Genomic DNA, 15,036 nt, shown 5'->3' on the forward strand with positions numbered 1-15,036 from the left:
GTAAATTTGCAATAATTCTTTCAGTTCGTCGTCGGCGTTCGTCGGGTAAACACGTGTAAGTAAATATCTATCGGTTTTACGCAATGTGAATAAATCGTGCACGAAGGAACCCGTTTACAGTTATTCCTGAAGGAACTAGTGCCGAGCGTTCGTGCGAATATTTAATTACGTAGTTAGAATTTTGTGGTTTTAGTTTAATAAATTTAAGAACTTTTATAATATTTGTGCAGGTGTTTTTGTGCTAATTCAGGAGACAACAATTGCTGCAGTTATAAAGGTGAGTGAGCTATTTTTATATTACACACGTCTTTCTAAAATTGATGACCTTGATAAAATGCATCGATGTACGAAAACATTTTTACTATTTCTAAATGCACCACATATTACGATCGTAAAGTTGTGAGTTATATTCCTGATGTATAGTACAACCCCGTTAATACGATTATGCTTAATACGATTTTATTTATAATACGCCAATTTACGCCTGTACTTTCTAGCATATTATGTTATGAGTTGTATTCCTGATGTACAGTAGAACCCCGTTAATACGATTATGCTTAATACGACTTTTTTTACAATACGCCATTTTACACCTGTGCTTTCTAGCATATTGAGTTATGAGTTATATTCCTGATGTATAGTACAACCCCGTTAATACGATTTCTTCTATAATACACCATTTTGTACCTGTGCTTTCTAGCATATTGAGTTATGAGTTATATTCCTGATTTCTAGTACAACCCCGTTAATACGATTATGCTTAATACGATTTCTTCTATAATACGCCACTTTTTACCTATATTTTCTAGCATATTTTCTAGCATATTCTAGTTATGAGTTATATTTGTGATGTATTGTTGAACCCCGTTAATACGATTATGCTTAATACGATTTCTTTTATATTACACTATTTTACACCTGTACTTTCTAGCACATTGAGTTATGAGTTATATTCTAGATGTATTGTACAATCCCGTTAATACGATCATGCTTAATACGATTCTTTCTATAATACCACATTTTACACCTGTACTTTTTAGCATATTGAGTTATGAGTTATATTCCTGATGTATAGTACAACCCCGTTAATACGATTATGCTTAATACGATTTCTTCTATAATACGCTATTTTACACCTGTACTTTCTAGCATATTGAGTTATGAGTTACATTCCTGGTGTATAGTACAACCCCGTTAATACGATCATGCTTAATACGTTTTTTTCTGCAATTCGCCACTTTACACCTGTACTTTCTAGCATATTGAGTTATGAGTTAATTCCTGATGTATGGTGCAACCCCGTTAATACGATTATGCTTAATATGATTTCTTCTATAATACGCCATTTTACACCTGCACTTTCTAGTATATTAAGTTACGAGTTACATTCCTGATGTATAGTACAACCCCGTTAATACGATTTGTTTTATAATACGCCATTTTACACTTGTATTTTCTAGCATATTGAGTTATGAATTATGTTCCTGAGGTATAGTAGAACCCCGTTAATACGATTATGCTTAATACGATTTCTTCTATAATAAGTCACTTTACACCTGTACTTTCTAGCATATTGATCCTATCTTGCATAATACGATTTCTCTCTCATGTTTGGTTCCTGTGGAGTCGTATAAACGGGGTTCTACAGTATATGGAGAAATAATGCTTAAAATATAAAGTCGACATTTTTATGCCACGTACTTTTGTATGTAAGATTAAATGAAACTAGTAATGTCTGAAGATAAGTTTCAGATGTCTCTATTCCAAGCACTTTCTAAGTATGCTTAATACGTTTTCTCGCTTATTACGCTACTTTACGCAGATCTATGCATTTTGAAACGTTGCTCCTATTTTGCATAATACTCGTTCCTGGCTTAAGACGCGTTTTTTTCGGTCAGTTCACGAAGAATCGTCACGAAAAAATACGAATGAAAAGTCGACTTTGTACAAATGAAATGTTGTATGCCACGTGCTTTGTATTGAGGTTAAATGAAACTAGTGATGTTTTACGACATTTTACGCTATGTTTGAAAACGAGTTTTTTTTATTGTCCTTTTTCTAAGACGATCATGCTTAATACGATTTCTTAAATAATTACGCCGATCTCAGATATTTGAAATTTCGAAACATATTGTTCCCATCTTGCATAATGTTTTCTCCCTTAAGACGCGTTTTTGATGCTTGAAAATCGTCTTAACGAGGTTATACCTTATGTGGAGAAATTAGGCTTGTTCGTGTCTTGCGTGCTTTATAAATAATGTTGAATGATGAACGCGATGTTTTTGCCATTGTGTCTGTAGATACATTGATCGATATTTCTTTTCTGTTACATAATATTAATGTATTGAATCGACAAAGTTTAGTCAAAATTCGACATTGCAATATGCTTATAATATTTTATCGTTTTTCAAATTTTTTATAATTATTGTATTTTTACTACTTTTATTTACCTTTTTACAAACTCGATCTTGTAACAAACTCTGAATTTTTTGAAGAATACGCCAATTAGAAGAATATCGTCAATTTTGTCAATTTCGAGAATTTTGCAAATCTTGTCAATTTGTCAATTTGGCAATTCGGTCAATTTTGCCAATTTGGGCAATTAAGACAATTTTGTCAATTTGAGGAATTTGGACAGTTTTGTTAATTTGGGGAATTTATACAGTTTTGTCAATTTGGGGAATTTGGATAATTAAGACAATTTGGGTTATAATTTTTTTTTGAACTTGGAGATTTAAAAAAATATTTTTGGAGTTTTCTTTTAATGCCTTAATTAAACTTACATTGGGTGGCAATTTAGCAAGTAAATAAAAAACGCTTTTATGCACAAAAATTCCATATTTGATTTAATTATTCATAAAATTTTATTGATTGTATTTATTTTTGTACTATGACTTTTGATAACTATGACAATTTATAATTTAATATTATATTGCATAATTTCATATTTGGCTGTGAAACCAGTAGATATTACCCATAAAATAAGTTTTCAAAAATCTAACATCTGTGTTAACAAAGATCATACAATAATTGCCAAAACACGCCCATTGGAAAATTACAACGTTACAATTATATAACTTGGTAAGGCTGGGTTTCTATGTTCCGCAGATACGTGAAATTCAGAGTCATCGTCAGGAAGAGTCATCTTAAGGTTAATAATTTTGTTTTTTTTTTATTGTTTTAAAACATTTTGTTTGGTAAGCTGTTTTGTTCAGAAAACATGTGTAGCAAGTCTTATGTGAGAAAACTTCAGTTTTTTGTTATTTGGTACATTTTTTAAATATGGTAGCAGTACGTATCTTGTTTCATTTCACATTTTATAAAAAGAACAGAAATTAATCTTCCTAATTACAAAGAAATATGTTGTTGATAGTATACAAGTAGCATACTGCCAATTTATTGTTTTTTTGGATATAGGGCATATACCTGCTAGTTTTACCTTAACTAATATTCTGTAGTTGGAAAAAAAAATGTTTCGTTTTATTTAGGGATGTGCTGACAATTCATCAATGACAAAACTGGTAAATATACATTCGAAATAAAACAATTGATAAAAGTCAGAAAAATAGAACCAAAGTTTTACAAGGTTTAAAAAGTACAACAAAGAATGTACACATTTATACTAAACTATTCTATGTTTTTTTTTCAAGAAACTGGTTGTAATCGCTAATATTTTTAATTTTTCGACGTTTATCATTCATCATTTTGTAATAATCACACTTTCAAAACTTGGTGCATCTTCAACATCACCATTTTGCACAAAAAAGTGCATTTTTTCTGGTTTGAATATTATACCTTTAGTAACGAAAAAGGTGAAGAATTGGCCTGATTTTGCTGCCATTATAATGATTATTTTTCAAACAAAATTAATCCAAAATTATTGCACAGTATCGGTTAGACATCAGATTGTACAAAAGATTTTCAAAACATGGTGCATCTTCAATTCAAAATATCAACATTTTGCATATATTTATTTTGTTTTAATTTTAATTACAATCTGTCACACTTAGGACATTCAGTAATTGTTTTGACTTTATTATATGGATTTTTGGATAGATGGTAACCCAATAGTTGTCCAATCCAATTATGACTAATTACCTATACTCGAAGTATTTGTTGACATTATTTTGCACAGATAAGTGCATTCTTTTTTGGTTTAAATATCATGTCTTTTGTACTAAAAAAAATACAAAGCTTTAGCACTATTCTGTCTAAAACCATATCAACCTCAAATTATTGCGTAGTATCAATTAGGCATCAGAACCTAAAATACTGATGTGGCTTGTATGAAAAAAATGCAGCTAAATAATCCTTTACCAAGCAACAACAAAATAAGTTTGCAAAGATTCCCCAATATTACGACAAATAACTATTATCAAATTGTATTTCTATGGATCATGTGTCCCTTCCCCAACTCATAATTCTCGTTGAACACATGCGGCTAATAAGTGGCAACATTTGTTCCACGAATGCGTGCGGTGGGCGTGAAAAGGGCGAATCTCCTCAAATTCGGTATTATTATCATTATTTTTATTATTAGTGTTATTATTTGGTAGGAATAGAGGTAGTCGTAGCCCTAGGCCAGGGCCGGATCGGAGGCGTGGTCCGTGCACGCCCATCAGTCGGACAGGAGAGGTCGTTAGGGAAATATGTTACAGTAGATGGAATGCGGAGGTTGATTCGGGATTTTATGTAACAGTTGGTGAAAATAAAAAATAAGGTGTATGTGTAATTTTGCCTTTGGGCAAGTTGCATAAAATTCTTGTTAAGGAAAAGTATTTTTTGCTGGAAGGGTTGCAGAAAAAATAATGACTATTTGACAGAAAATCACGAAATATCACGATCACGTGGGGGAGAGAGGGGTAAGATATTACGTGTATTTATTTTTTAACTATTTTTTTTTAAAGTTCGAACATTTTCAAAAAAAATCAAAATTTATACAGTTTTTTACCAAGGGGAAGGGGGGGTCCAAAAATCCTTAAAAACTCGCTTATGTGATTAAGGACGCCCCCAAATTACAAAGACAAATGGCGAACTTAATAAGTTTTATTAATATGATTTCAAGATTTTCAAAATCAGCATATTGACATATATTCTTCTCATACTAAAATATCCAAAATAACTTGATCGTGAAATAACTAAAAAAGCAAATCTAATTTTAGGAAATAATTTTGAAGCTTGATGAAATTGTTTATTTTCCTGATATTTATTTTTTATCCGAAAATCCGATTTTCTGAATTTATTTTTTCTCTTTTCAAGTGATTTTGAATCGTTTTACCTTAAATTTAAATACCTGGACCTGCCTTTCCAAAAATGTAATCAATTATTCACTGTCAATTCAAGTAAAACGTTTTTTGAATCATTTTATGTGTGTGTATGAGTATGTGTATACTTTCTTATTGTTTTTGCACAGAAATCGGAATTTAGGAGACCCAAAAGCTGTTGAGCTAATTTAACTAAACAAATGGCAAATCAAACAGTTGTATCATCTTTATGTGCTAACTTTTATTATTACAATTTCGGATGAAGGCTATTTTCACTTGAAACTATCTATATTCCCAAGTGAAAACCAATGTTGCTACTGCTCGACATCAGGGTCTTCGAAGCGGGATCGAACTCGAGACCTCTGATCACGTTCAGTCGTTTTAGCCACTTTCCCACTAGTAAGTACGTAAACCGATTTTTTTAAGCCGAGTAACCAAATTTCGCCCAGCTCTCCGTCTATTCATTTTTCTCATAAAATCTCAAACATTTCTATAAATTCTGTCGTATGACACATTTCTTAGTATCGGAATAAATATGTTATGTCTGCGATTAGAGTCGGTTGCGGTGAGCCCGAGACAAAACCGAAAGAACGGAGGAAAAGATGGAAATAAAACGATAAAGGATAAGAATAAAACCGAGAATTTTATTAACAATAAAAATTCGGATTAAAAACGAATAAAATTTCACGTCCGTCCGATCCTCAAACCGTATTATCCACGGGCAAACCATAATAATACCAACACACACGGGAACAACGAGTTAGAGGTACAGAAAACTAACTATATTGCATACATAAGCACACACATACACGTAAATATTTCCAAGTAACTAGGTGCAAGTGGCACTTTGCCTGAAGGCAAGTTACTTGGAATTCCCTGAACGCGGTAAAAACTCACAATCACTCAATAAGAATTGAAATTAAAAACTTTAACACTTGATTTCGAGAACATAGTTTATTATTCCAAACATTATCGAATTCTTATATTCTTGTTTGGTCTATAATATTTTACAATTTTTGTTTTTACCAGTGATATCGGAAGTGGTTTACCCTCAAGAGCTCATGGCAACTTTCAAGATTTCCACGTCAGTAAGAAAAAAAATTGGGGTTTACAAATTGAAATGAGGCACTATAATAATAAATAATAAAATCACCACATAACATTAATATATAATTATCGATACTATCCTATCTTATAATAAAGTCATATACAAATTGCATTTCCGTTTTTTTTTTTATACAAGGACCTACAAAGTAAAAAAAATCTATTTCAATAGATTCATGATAAACATCGATATGGCAAATGCCCGAGGAGTCAAATAGTTTGGGAACCTGTGTATTATTATGATGTATTTTATCAATATTTGCCCATAAAACCAAAACAGTCCTGCCGATTTTCCAAAAACTAATAACCAACTAATATTTTTCGAGATTGAACTTTAAATGATGAAATGATAAATGATGAAATTGTGAAAGAAACAAAAATTTTACTTTTCTCCAAAAACTAATAATTTTTTTACTTTGCCAACACAAGCCAAAAAATGTTTGGTAAATTATTTTTCCAATTATATGATGTGTTCTCTCAATTACTGCTATTTTCTGCTTTTTTTGCTCCATATCTCCAAAACGGTTGGATCTGTCTTTACAAAATACTAATCAGCGTCTCACCATCAATACGAACCAAATATTTTTTGAATCATTCTAATCGTATGCCCAGTTCTCGCAAAAACCAAGTTTCCATTATCCTCACTTTTTGTTTCGTATCTCCGAAACGCTGCACCTGTCGTTGCCAAAAATCAGCACCCTATCAATAGGAATCGACTGCTTTTTGAATAATTCAAATCGTTTGATCCGTGCGCCCGAAATTGCGGACAAAAATTGTGTCCATACATACGTACATACACACACACACACCTCCATTTATCCTAAGGTGTGCCAAAATGTTTAGAAACTTCTGAAAAATAAAGATATGTAAAATTTTTCATTCTCGATTTTTGGATGATTACTATAACTTATACTACCGGAACTTAATAGATAAATAAATACAGAACGCCCAAAAACATGCCCCTATTTTTACTTGCCATTTTTCAATATATATTTTTTTAATTTATTTATAATTAAATATCTCTTGGCCATTTTCAGGGCCAATTAAAATTAGTCTAATTGAAATATAATAAGCCCAAAAAGTGAAATCTGGAAATTTCTGAGTTGTTTCAGTGCATAAACATTTTTTTTTATTACAATATTTGTTACAACTGCTAAATATTTCAACATCTAGTAGCAATAATGAACAATAACATAAATTTAAATAAAAAAGAATACAAAATAAAGGATAGTATTTATATTATCTACTATTGAAACTTATTCAGGGTAAGTAGGATCAGCCAAAAATCGAAAATGGAATCTTTTTATATCTTCACGCTTCAGAGGCTTTTGAACATTTTGGCATATCTTACAATTAGAAAAAGTGTATGTATGTATGGGTATATGTAGTATGTATGCATGATGCATGCATGCAATTTTTTGTCGTTTTCGGGAGCACAGGTCAACAAATATGAATTATTCAAGAAGCATTCGATTCCTATTGATAAGGCGACGTGCTGATTAGTTTTTGGCAAAGGCAGGTTCAGTTGTTTCACAAATACAGAGCAAAAGTGCAGAAAATAGAAATAAAGTCTTTGCGAGCACGGAGCATTCAATTAGAATGATTAAACCATATTTAATTTGTATTCATGGGGAGAAGTGGTGATTAGTTTTGGGCAAAGACAAGTCCAGCTGTTTCAGAAATACGGAGCTAAAAGTAAAATTAAAAAACGCCCTAAGAACACTACTTCGTAGGTGGCGTTTACACGTACTTTTCAAAGTGATATATCTTTAAAACGGTAGCTCTGAGCAAAAAAAGTTTTTTTTTTATATTAATATAATTTTATTTGAACAGAGATCAGAACTTATGGGTTCTATGAGCTGTTTTGATTAATATCTTACAAACTACGTTTGTTTTAATATAGATGGCAACCCAAACAGTTGTCACATCTCTGTATGATAAATTTTTATTACAATCTCTGTAATAGGGCAAGTATGGTGCAACAATGCCGGCTGAGGGCTATTTTCACTTGGAAACATATTGCTATCTATATTTCCAAGTGAAGATCGTTGTCAATGTTGCCTGACAACAGGCTGCTCGAAGTGGGTATCGAACCCGGGACCTCTGAAACAAGTCCCGTCGCTCTTAACCGCTTACCTACGGGCGAGCCGTAGGTAATTGTATTTTAAACAATTTTACCAAGCTACAGCATATTATGAATTGTTGTAACCTTTACCCTGATTTTAAGTTTAAATTGACCGGGCTAATAATCTATTTGAAAACATTTAATACCAAGATTTTCAATTACGGCACAGAAAGTTCCAGCAATTTGCCTTGAAGCACGATTCCATACACCACTAGTTTCAAGAATGCGTATGTGTCATTTATACATCCCTGCAATGTCGTGTTCTCGTGGTGTTTGTTGCGTTGTAGACATCGCGTGCCCGCTCCGTCCGTCCGTCGGTCGTTCGCCACGAATGACGTCCCGCTGGCTGTCAGACGTTCGTTAGAGGCACGTCAGGCCCTGTCAGGAACGTCTGAAAGATCGCTCGCGGTCGTGAATAATAAATACATAAATACGTGTGAATATAACAGTATCATAGTTACATTACGATTATACACACTTCCTAGTATTCATCGTATTCGATTCGATCACGGATAAATACTTTCTATGGATAAATCAAACCCAAAGGTGCATGGCATTGTGCATTAAGGCAAATTGCTGGAACTTCCCGTACCAATGATTTTTTTGAAAAACTATTAAATTTTTTTTCAACTTTGAAAATTAGGTTTTTGGAGAAATTTTAAATTTTCGAAAAAAATTACTTTTTTCTGAAGGTTTCTGAATATTTTGGCATACCTTAGAAAAAATGGATGTATGTGTGTGTGTGTGTGTATGTGTGTGTGTGTGCGTGTATGTATGTGTGTGCGGATACAAATTTTCGTCGACGATTTCGGGAACACGGATCAACCGATTTGAATAATTCAAAAAATATTCGATTCGTATTGATAAGGAGACGTGCTGATTAGTTTTTGGCGGAGGCAAGGCTAGCCGTTCCGAAGGTACGGGACAAGAAGTGCCAAAAATGGTAACTCCGTTTTTAAGAGAACGGAGCGTCCGATTTTGATAATTCAAAATACGTTTTACTTGTATTGACAAGATGAACAACTGAATAAATTTTCATGAAGGCAGGACTAGCGGTTATGAACTCTTAATAAAAATAATTTAAAAAAATGCCTTTTGGGGGTCAAAAAATGATCATCATATATCTATGCACATCAAATTATCAGATATTTTATAGAGATTTTAACAATAAGCATAAATTTTGTTTACATTCCTATGGGTTTTGTACCAATGTTTATCCGTTAGACGGCGATGCGGTGCTTACGCGCTTCGACATTTTGTCTCAATGCAGTTAAAGCAGTACGATTGCTTTGAAAAGTTCAGAATTTCCAAAATATGTCAAAATAAAGAAAAAAAAGTAATTTTTTGTCAAATTTAGTTTCTTAAAAATCTAATTCTTTTGAAATAATTTTTTTTAAAAAATGTTAATCGTTTTTGAAAAAATAATAATTTTTGGTACGGAAAGTTCCAGCAATTAGCCTTAAGGCACGATGACATGCGCCCAACTAGTTTTGAAATTTTTGCAAAAGCAGGTCCTGCCGTTTAGAAGATACTGGGCAAAAAGATCCAAAAATGGAAATTCAGTTTTTGAGAGACTGGAGAGTCCGATTTCAATAATTCAACTGGTGGTGCGTGGCATCGTGTCTCAAGGCAAATGGCTGGAACTTTCCTACTGAAAATTGATTTTTTTAAAAGATTTGAAATTTTTTGAAAACTTTCACATTGTTGAGAAAAAAACGACTTTTTTAAAAACTTCATTTTTTCTCGTAACTTTTTTTCAAAGCAAAATTTGTACTGATCATTAAAATCTACAAAATATCTGATAATTTGATGTGCATATGTCTAATGATCATTTTTGACCGCCAAATGGCATTTTTTAACTTCCCGTAGGGTAAGTTATTGTAATGGGCCGAAAATCGGAATTGAAAATTTTTACATTTCTCGACGTTTTGAAGGTTTCTGAACATTTTGGCATACCTCAGAAAAAATGGATGTGTGTGTGTGTGTGTGTGTGTGTGTATGTATGTATGTGTGGATACAAATTTCCAGTCACGTTTTAGGGCGCACGGATCAATCGATTTGAATGGTTCAGAATACATTCGATTTCTCTTGATAGGGAAAAGAGCTGATTAGTTTTTGGCAAAGGCAGGTCCAGCCGTTTCGGAGATACGGAGCAAAGAGTGCGGAAAATAGAAATCGAATTTTTGAGAGAACGGAGTATCCGATTTCAATGATCTAAAAAGCATTCAATTAGTAATGATTGGGAGAAGTGTTTATTAGTTTTTGGCAAAGGCAGGCCCAGCCATTTCAAAGATACGGAGCTAAATATGTAAAAAATGGCAGTGTTTGAGAGAACTAAGCGTCCGATTTGAATGATTCAAAAAACTTTCTGCTTGTCTTAACAAAATAATTGATTTTGGAAAAAAAAATTTTTGTTCGATTTTTTTTTCTTTTTTTTTTTTTAGTTTTTTGTTGAAACAAATAATTTCAACTTTGCAATTCAGTTTATATAATTCTTATAAATATTAGACAATGTTACAATATTTATAATAATCTATTTGGAAACATTCAGTATTCCTCGAACATTTCGTTACGGTACGGGAAGTTCCAGCAATTTGCCTTAAGGCACGATGCCACCCACCCCACTAGTTTTTACTTTTCTTTGGATCTCTTTGCCTTCTCAAAAATTTTACCAGTTTTGCACTTCGTGTTTTTATTTTTAGGCGGGAAATAAAGTAAACTGAGGTGCACACGTTTAGAAACTGTTGGTGCAGCATGTATCAAGGTGTGGAAACTTGATTAAATTGAATCAAAATTTTACTCAAAAATATATCTATGGAAGTTTCAAATTAAAATAATTATCAATACGTAGATAACTCATTTAAACATTTTAGCTACTGGTGTATAAAACTGTGCCTCAAGGCACAACTCTTGCCACGTTTTTTGAAAATTTTAAAATTTTTAGAAAATTTTGAAACCCATTTAAGTTGGCAGATTCATAAGTGTCGAAAATGTCGTGTTAATTCCACTGAAAAGTTTCAACACAAGACGATAGTAATATTATTTTTCCCAAGTGTTGGCTTAATACGGATCAAAGCTTCCTAATTCATGTTTTTAATTCGACCGATCAATATTGGCAAATGCCTGTCGGGTTCCGTCTGTTATTTATATTTTTCACTCGAACGAACAGAGAACGCATAAAACTAGCAGAGGCACACGCACGTGCACGATTTCTCCTTGGGGCGATTGCGACCAACAATTGTCCCGAAAAATTCCGCAAGTTCATCGGAAAGAAAATTTACTAATAAACTATTTTTGCGTGTAAGTGACGATAAAAGCACATTGCTCACATTTGAGCAAGTGGAAAATTTAGTGTGGATAATCGGGAAATATTTTGTTTGGCACATGATGGTGGTAAGAGATGATGGTGAAGGGTCTTTTTGGAAGAACACAAAGTACATGTAACTAGATTTCGGTTCGTAAATAAACAGTGGAGTTTTGCAGCATCTTGAACTTTTTACCCGTCTGTGAAAACATATTTTGATTCATAAATCCATTAAAATTTTAATTTTGAATAGTTTTGAATGCGCCGAATAACTTGTAATAGTTTCTGGATAAATAAGCCTATGCTAAGAATTAAATCAGATGCAAATTTGATGGGTGTCAAAAATGTTCTAAAAATTTAGCCACTGAGATAAACTTACCAGCTTTAATCTAATGTTGACATCAATAGTTAACTAGTTGCAAATGTCGTTTAGCCAAGTTGGCAAGTGGCACAAAATTCCCGATATGTGCCAGTAATTGAATTTACATTATGAGTGAATTATAAATGTACGCTATTTTATCTCACAACTTTTTAAAAAAGTAAACTTATAATACTAGATTTGTCGTGTTATTTTCGTTCCCTCGTTTTTTTTTTTTTGAAAATGTATTTTTTCAGTAGAATTTTAATTCGATTTAATCAAGTTTCCACACCTTGATACAAACTACACCAGCAAATTCTGCAAACGTGTCCACCTCAGTTTACTTTATTTCCCACCTCAGAATAAGAACATGATGATGATCGTCGACGGGCGACGGGGTGAGTTTTCCGTCGTGTCCCTCCCTTCAACCGTGAAATGAGTTAGGCAGCCGAGCGGCCCGCAGACGCATAAAACCTCGGAGCTTTCACTTCACTTTGCTTTATACGTCTACTTGCATGCCGGGCGGAGGAGAGCAATTCGTGTATGTAATGTTTTTAAGATCCGAATTTAGGGGCGTTCGTAGATTTACTCTTTTTGGTATTTACGGAGAGAGGAATACAAGGCGACACGGCCATGTGGAAAATCGGAAAATACGAGGACGAGTGTAAGGTGTTCTGTGTGGGTACTTGCAGAAGGAAAAATTCATTGTAGACAAATAAAAAGACTGACGCGCTAATTTTGTTTTCTCGAATTTTTAAGTTATTCCAAATAATTTGACACCCAAATATAAGTGACTCCAAATTTCATATTTTGTTGACGTTTTCGCAAAAACTGATACATCTATTTAAAAACTAGTGCATCGTGCCTTAAGGCAAATTGCTGGAACTTTCCGTGCCGTAACGAAATGATCGAGGAATATGAAATGTTTTCAAATAGATTGTTAATAAATATTGTAACATTGTCTAATATTTATAAGAATTAAATAAACTGAATTGCAAAGTTGAAATTATTTGTTTAAAATATACTAGAACAGAATTAAAATTAAAATCTGAATTATTTTCGATATACAAAAAATAATTTTTGAAAATAAAAATTAGAAACAAAAAATTTTTTGTCCAGAAGCAATTATTTAGTTGAAACAAGCAGTTTCTTCGAATAATGCTTATTTCTCTCGAACACTGCCATTTTTTGCACATTTAGCTCTGTATCTCCGAAATGGCTGGACCTGCCTTTGCTAAAAACTAAACACCTCTTCTCCCAATCATTACAAATTGAATGTATTTAGATCGTTCAAATCGGATACTTCGTTCTCTCAAAAACTCGATTTGTATTTTCTGCAATCTTTGCTACGTATCTCCGTAACGGCTGGACCTGCCTTTACCAAAAACGAATCAGCACATCTCCCTATCAATAGGAGTCGAATGTTTTTTGAACCATTCAAATCGGTTGATCTGTGCACCCGAAAACGTGTTTGGAAATTTGTTTCCATACATACATACACACACACACATCGATTTTTTCTGAACTATGCCAAAATGTTCAGAAACTTTCAAAACGTCGAGAAATGCAAAAATTTTCATTTTCGATTTTCGGCCCATTACTATAACTATCCTATTAGGATATTAACCCTCCGTCGGGCGCAGCCGATCTGACAGATACAGGGCCAACATTTTAGCATGTTTCTCCATAATTTGATGTCATCGAGATCTCCATATCTCAGTAGCCTCGTTATTTTATGTCTACTATTTATTCGTTCATATAAGATTGTCTTTGAACTTCGCATATTTTGCTAGTAGCAATTTTGTTAAAAAAAACGCACTAAGCCAAATTCTATTTGACGTACAAAATGACAAAAAACACTAAGTTTTTACTGTCCTAATTGTTTATATAGTATTTGTATAAACATTCCAACAGAATCTGACAATTGTTTTTATATAATTAATTAAATTATTCATTTCAGAAAAAGTAAGGTTTGTGCGTCTAGCATTTTGAGCGCATGTACGGATTTTTATATTTTGCTATATTATAAAAATAATATTGATCGAATATATATTTTGTTTTTGTTTACACATAATATACATATTCAGCATTGTAAAAGCGCAAATTAAATAAAAATATATAAAACTAAAAGCTTCCTGTCAATATATTTATAATCTGTATCTGTCAGATACACTGCGCCCGATTCTGTACATACTTGGACTGCGCCCGACGGAGGGTTAATAATCCATTTGATGAAACTCGATAAAGACTCACATTGATTTGCTTTGCAAGACGATTAGAAGAAAAGTTCAAACATTTTTATCCTCATTTTTGCAAAAAATCCTGAATTGATTTTGAAAATTTTAAAACCGTTTCAAATATGAGTTGAGATCAAGCAGATTAGGCTTTGGTAAAGATAGGCTTTGTCGTTTCTAGGTAACTAATTGTTAAAACATGTTTTTTGATTGGTGATAAAACTTTATATGATAAGTCATGGTCTCAATGAACATTCAAAAATATTATATGCAATGTGCTTAGAAAAAAATCATTAAAGTTTGGCATAAGCTAAGTCAAAACTTCAAAATATTATCATCACAATTCCCTAAATTTAAGTCTGAATTCTTATTAAGTCGATTATTACCCTTTTTCACTCGCTAAATGCGAAATTAACATGTATTTTGTCGCCGGAGCGGCGGAAGTATCCGAGTAGAAAGGGTTAATAATATCATTCTCCAAGGCAAAACTACAATTACGCTTTGTTGATTTGTTTTGGAAACAGATTGTGCAGAAGTTGTAAAGTTTTCGTCATTGGCTATAGAATGGGTGTTTATCATATTAAACAATCACATTTTTCCCGTAAATTTTAATTCATATATTTTACAAAAAAAAATGTTAAATTCGT

This window comes from Ctenocephalides felis, unplaced genomic scaffold (genome assembly GCF_003426905.1).
Source record: "Ctenocephalides felis isolate EL2017-DRISC unplaced genomic scaffold, ASM342690v1 CF-g0.4_SCAFFOLD_01886, whole genome shotgun sequence".
Classification (NCBI taxonomy): domain Eukaryota; kingdom Metazoa; phylum Arthropoda; class Insecta; order Siphonaptera; family Pulicidae; genus Ctenocephalides; species Ctenocephalides felis.